This window comes from Equus asinus, chromosome 22 (genome assembly GCF_041296235.1).
Source record: "Equus asinus isolate D_3611 breed Donkey chromosome 22, EquAss-T2T_v2, whole genome shotgun sequence".
Lineage (NCBI taxonomy): Eukaryota > Metazoa > Chordata > Mammalia > Perissodactyla > Equidae > Equus > Equus asinus.
The window spans coordinates 1,803,203-1,808,980 of NC_091811.1; positions in this window are offsets into that span (position 1 = coordinate 1,803,203).

Here is a 5,778-nt window from a genome sequence, read left to right on the forward strand (position 1 = left end):
ATTCAGTTGATGGTTTCCTTGAGTGGGCAGAAGTGTGTGCATTTGATGTGGTCCCGTTTGTTTCTTGTTTCCTTTGTTGCCCTTGCCCACTCAGACATGCTTCTTCCAAATAGGCGGCTCAGACAGATGGCAAAGAGCACTCTGCCTAGGTCTTCTCCTACAAGGTTCACGGTTTCAAGTCTGCCATTCAAGGCTTTAATCCATTTCAGGTGGTGTGTGTGCCAGGTGTTACATCATGGCGTACTCTCGTTGTGTTCCATGTGGCTGTGCAGGCTTCCCAGCACCGTTTATTGTAGAGACTCTCCTTTCTCCGCTGTCTCCACTTGGCTCCCTGGTCCAAAATGGGCTGTCCATGTAAGTTTGAGTTGGGCTCTGGGCTCTCAATTGTTTTGCATGGGTCTTCATGCCTGTTTTGGGGCCCAGACTGTGCCGTTTCGGTACCTAGCGCTTCGTCCTCTATGTTGAAATCAGAAATTGTGACACGTGCCGCTTTGTTCGTTTTCCTGAGGATTCCTTTGCCTAGTCAGGGTCTCGTGTTGCTGGCTAGAAACTTCAGGATTCTCTCTTCTTCTCTGTGGCAAATACTGCTGCAACTTTGACTGGGATTGCATGGAATCCAGAGATTCCTTACTGCGGTATGAACCTTTCAAGTGTGTTAATCCTTCCATTCCTAGATCCCTCGATATCTTTTTTTTTCTTGTGTCTTCTTGAGTTTCTTTCCCCAAAGGTTTGCTAGTTTTTGAATTAACATAGAATTCACCTGTTTTGCTAAGGTTATTCACAGAGATCCTATTCTTCGTAATGGCAAGCTCCTGTTTTTTTGGTTTTTTTTTCCTTAGCTTCAGTTTTTCTATTCTTTGCAACTTTTAATTGGTTTTGTTTTGGCACAAGTGCATTGCTGTGCTCACATCTGCTGGCAATGCTCCTGTATTTGCTGTGGAAGTCTGGCCCTGTCCAACGTCCCTTCCCATCTGCCTCTACTCTACCTCGGACGCCTGCACCAGAACAACTGAAGCAGTGGTGAGGAGGCCCAAACCGAGGATTCCACCCAGCCCATACTGGGCCACAGACCCAGAAGGTGCGGACCTCACCACTGCACCACCGGCCGGCCACTTACATGTTCAGTGGCAACGTGCAGTTGAGTGCAATGGGAGTTAAATATACTAGTGAGCCCAACTCTAGCACTGTGTAGATGAGGCTAGGTTGTTTTTCGGGTCCATTGTGATGTCAGAGGATTTGTCATAATTGTGTCTCTGAGGTCCAGCATGCTTCCTGGATACAGGTTTCAGAGCCTGCTTGGAGCAGTCTCATAACTCACCCTTCCCAGTTAGCCCATGCTTGACCTTCGCTGCCGTTTTTTGGCTTGTGAATTTCTCTGACTTTCAAACGTTCCAGCAGAGTCTGTCTAAAGACGGACATCATCTTTCATTGTGGATAATTCAGGTGTGATTTCTGTTCACCTTCCATTTTCTGGGTCCTCTTTTTCTTTTCCATAGTATACTCGTCATGGTCTTTCTCAGCTATCTCCCTTAGACATGCTTATCAGTCCATTCTCCTTCATTCCAAGGGATTAGTTTGTATTTCGTTAATCGCTGTATGTTCTCTAGGGTGAGGTGTGAGTGCTTTCGTGACTCTTGGTTGTTGTCCTTGAATTTGCACCGGTCACTTGTAGGACTCTTGGCTACCCTAGCCAAGGTCAAACTAAGCACTGAGAACACGTGGTCATGTGGGTTGGTTTGACATCCTGAGATCAGAAACTCCAAATTCGAGGTGGTCCTGGCAACCCCCTTCACGGACACAATGTTTCCAAGACAACTTAGACAAATCGGATGAATTCCACTCTCCAGGAAAGATATTTTTCTGTCTCTTTTCCGGATTTGGGAAGCTTCGAACTTGACCCCTGATCCTTGAACGTTCCCCTAGATTCCGTCCAGATACGGGCTTACTTAATTTTTATAGGGTGTGCCATTTGTTTGCCCTACATCCTCTACCCTGGCCTGTTTATTTTTCTTGAAACACAACTGTAAAGTTCTAATTTTCGTGCAACTTCCTTACATGTGGTGTCAAAACACATAATCAATAATCCTTCTACGGCAAGAGGTAGGGGGAGAGAATTTCGATGGAGGCAAACAGAGCACACTAGCCTGGGAGGGCAGCCTTCACGAAGGAACGAAGCCCTGTGGAAGAGGGTGCTTTTCAGCACCCTTGTAGAGCACTTGCAAACAAAGAGACATACCCCAAGCGTGACAGGGCTCCATTCCTTCAAGGCTTCCAAGACATCTCTTGGGACACATTACCATGTGCCCAGTGGGCCCACGTGACACCAGAGCTTCGGAAAAAGAGACTGACCTTCAAAGAATGCTATGGGCCTTGGAAAGGAGGCATCGATTCTTCTCTTCAATGTCCTCAAGACATCTTTCTTGACTTTGCATTATGCTTAAGGCACAAGGGCACTGTAGGTGTGATGAACGCCAAGTCCGGCCACTTGTTTCCAATGAAGTTGCAAGCTTGAATCAGCATGACCTCCCCATAGACTTGAATAGATGACAATGTTCTCCTCTCCGTGCCTGTCCCTCTATTCTCACTTGTGGCCTAGGGTTCCTTTCTTATCCCTTGCATCAGACTCTGTTTTATCTCTTCTAGTTTCTGTGCCTGCTTTCTGTTTGCCAAACCTGTTTCTGGGTATCTGTCCCTTTAATAGCCTAGCCTAGGCCAATCCTCAGACTGTAACCATGCGGCCACCCTGGGGGACATGTTCACCGTGATGTCATAAGCGACCTCAAAATTCGAAGTTGTCCTGACAACCTCCGTGCACACAGAGTTTCACAGCCATCTCAGACCAGTCTGACTCCTCACCCTGTCTAGGTAGGATAGTTTTCCTTTTTCTGCAATTGTTGTCAGTTTCTATCTTTCTCCTTGAACTTCGAAAGGGCTCCTACATTCTCTCTAGACACTGGTTTCACTCCTGTAAGATTATCCTGGGTTTTATCTCTTATATCTTGGGTAGATGGCAAAATGGGTGGACCTTACCCAGAAAAAGTCCTGGACTCCCTCACAAGTTGAAGTTGCCCAGGGAATGTTCTGATGCACAATGATGGTGTCATCTCGTGGCACTCTGCCAATTCCACCTTGGCAGGTCACAAGTTTTCCTTCCTTCTGCCTTTGGGAAGTGTACCAGATACTTCCATAGATTGTAATATTCTTATGGTTCCTTTTCTTGTGCGTATTGATAACGTATCCTCACAATTGCTGCTTATTTATGATCTCTGCCCGCACCATACCATGAAATCTATATTTCCTAACACTACTAATGTGATATGCACTCGTAATGTGAAACAGTGAGGCCCGGGCCGCCCAAGCGGAATGTGGGCACTTACCTGCTCCACCACAGGGCCGGCCCTGAATTGTACTTTTGGACCAACCTTTTGCCTGAACTTGGGAAGACGTGGGCCTGTTTGGATTATTCGTGAAGGTGATTAGTAATAACATCATGGACGGTAACATTTTCCGTTCGTTCATGGGTTTAGGACTGATCATGTTCTCTTCGTAGTATTCCTCTTCACCTATTTGGAATGGTCTGCCTTTCTGTAGCATCTGTAAGCATTTGGAGGTGATTTTCCATCCTTGGAAGTTCACCTTCTGTAAACTCTTTCCGCCCCCAAAGCTTTATGACATCATTCTGGACCCCTTTTTGGATTTTTGATTTGAGGTGAATTTATAGCCATGACCCTGCATTAGAACGTACTATAACTTCCAGATTCACATCCTCATTGCTTTAGACTTCTGTGTAGCTTACATCATCTTCACCAGTGTAAGACTAATCACAGGCCCTCACCACACACTTGTGCCTAATCTTCTCTTTCACCCTCCGTCACCGCCCCTCTTTGCCTCTGGGAGCCCGCATACAAATGTTCAGTGCCACCTGTTGGTTAGTGCTTGCTTTCTCTTCTCCTTGTAAGTGAGATTCTATGGTATTTGAATTTCTCACTGGGGCTTGTTACACTTCCCCTAAAACCCTCACAGCCATTCTGGTGGTCACAAATGGCTGGATTGCATCATTTGTTCCGGCTGAGTGGTATACCATTGTGTGGCTATAGCCCATCTTCCTTCTCCAATCATCCCTTGCTGGACACCAGGGTGCTTTCCAAGTCTTGGATATCAGGAGTAAGACTGTGGTGAACACAGCCATGCACATGTCTTTATGCGGTAGTCTTTCTGACTGTTTTGGATAAGCAAGCGGCAGATTAATAGCTGGGTCATACGGGACATGGATACTTAAACTTCTGAGGCAGTTCCACACCTTTGGCATCGTGGCTGCACCGGGTTACACTCCCACCAGCAGTGCAGGAGGCTTCCCTTCTCTCCACCTCCTCTCTGACACTTGTTATTTCCTGTCTGCTTCCTTCTAGCCATGCTGACCACAGTGAGCTGCCATGGCCTTGCAGTTTGGATTTGCATTTTCCTGAGACTTCATGATGGTGAACAAGTTTTCATGCACCTACTGGCCCTCTTTCTGTCTTCTTCGGAGAAATCTCTGCTTCCATCTTTTGACCAGGTTTTCATTGGCTTGTTTTTTTTCTTGTGGAGACGTGCGAGTTGATTGTATCTTTGGGCTTTTCACCCCTTGTCCGATGTGTGGTTTGCAAACATCCTCTCCCAATTGTTGTGGTGTCTTAGTATTCAGTTGATGGTTTCCTTGAGTGGGCAGAAGTGTGTGCATTTGATGTGGTCCCGTTTGTTTCTTGTTTCCTTTGTTGCCCTTGCCCACTCAGACATGCTTCTTCCAAATAGGCGGCTCAGACAGATGGCAAAGAGCACTCTGCCTAGGTCTTCTCCTACAAGGTTCACGGTTTCAAGTCTGCCATTCAAGGCTTTAATCCATTTCAGGTGGTGTGTGTGCCAGGTGTAACATCATGGTGTACTCTCGTTGTGTTCCATGTGGCTGTGCAGGCTTCCCAGCACCGTTTATTGTAGAGACTCTCCTTTCTCCGCTGTCTCCACTTGGCTCCCTGGTCCAAAATGGGCTGTCCATGTAAGTTTGAGTTGGGCTCTGGGCTCTCAATCGTTTTGCATGGGTCTTCATGCCTGTTTTGGGGCCCAGACTGTGCCGTTTCGGTACCTAGCGCTTCGTCCTCTATGTTGAAATCAGAAATTGTGACACGTGCTGCTTTGTTCGTTTTCCTGAGGATTCCTTTGCCTAGTCAGGGTCTCGTGTTGCTGGCTAGAAACTTCAGGATTCTCTCTTCTTCTCTGTGGCAAATACTGCTGCAACTTTGACTGGGATTGCATGGAATCCAGAGATTCCTTACTGCGGTATGAACCTTTCAAGTGTGTTAATCCTTCCATTCCTAGATCCCTCGATATCTTTTTTTTTCTTGTGTCTTCTTGAGTTTCTTTCCCCAAAGGTTTGCTAGTTTTTGAATTAACATAGAATTCACCTGTTTTGCTAAGGTTATTCACAGAGATCCTATTCTTCGTAATGGCAAGCTCCTGTTTTTTTGGTTTTTTTTTCCTTAGCTTCAGTTTTTCTATTCTTTGCAACTTTTAATTGGTTTTGTTTTGGCACAAGTGCATTGCTGTGCTCACATCTGCTGGCAATGCTCCTGTATTTGCTGTGGAAGTCTGGCCCTGTCCAACGTCCCTTCCCATCTGCCTCTACTCTACCTCGGACGCCTGCACCAGAACAACTGAAGCAGTGGTGAGGAGGCCCAAACCGAGGATTCCACCCAGCCCATACTGGGCCACAGACCCAGAAGGTGCGGACCTCACCACTGCACC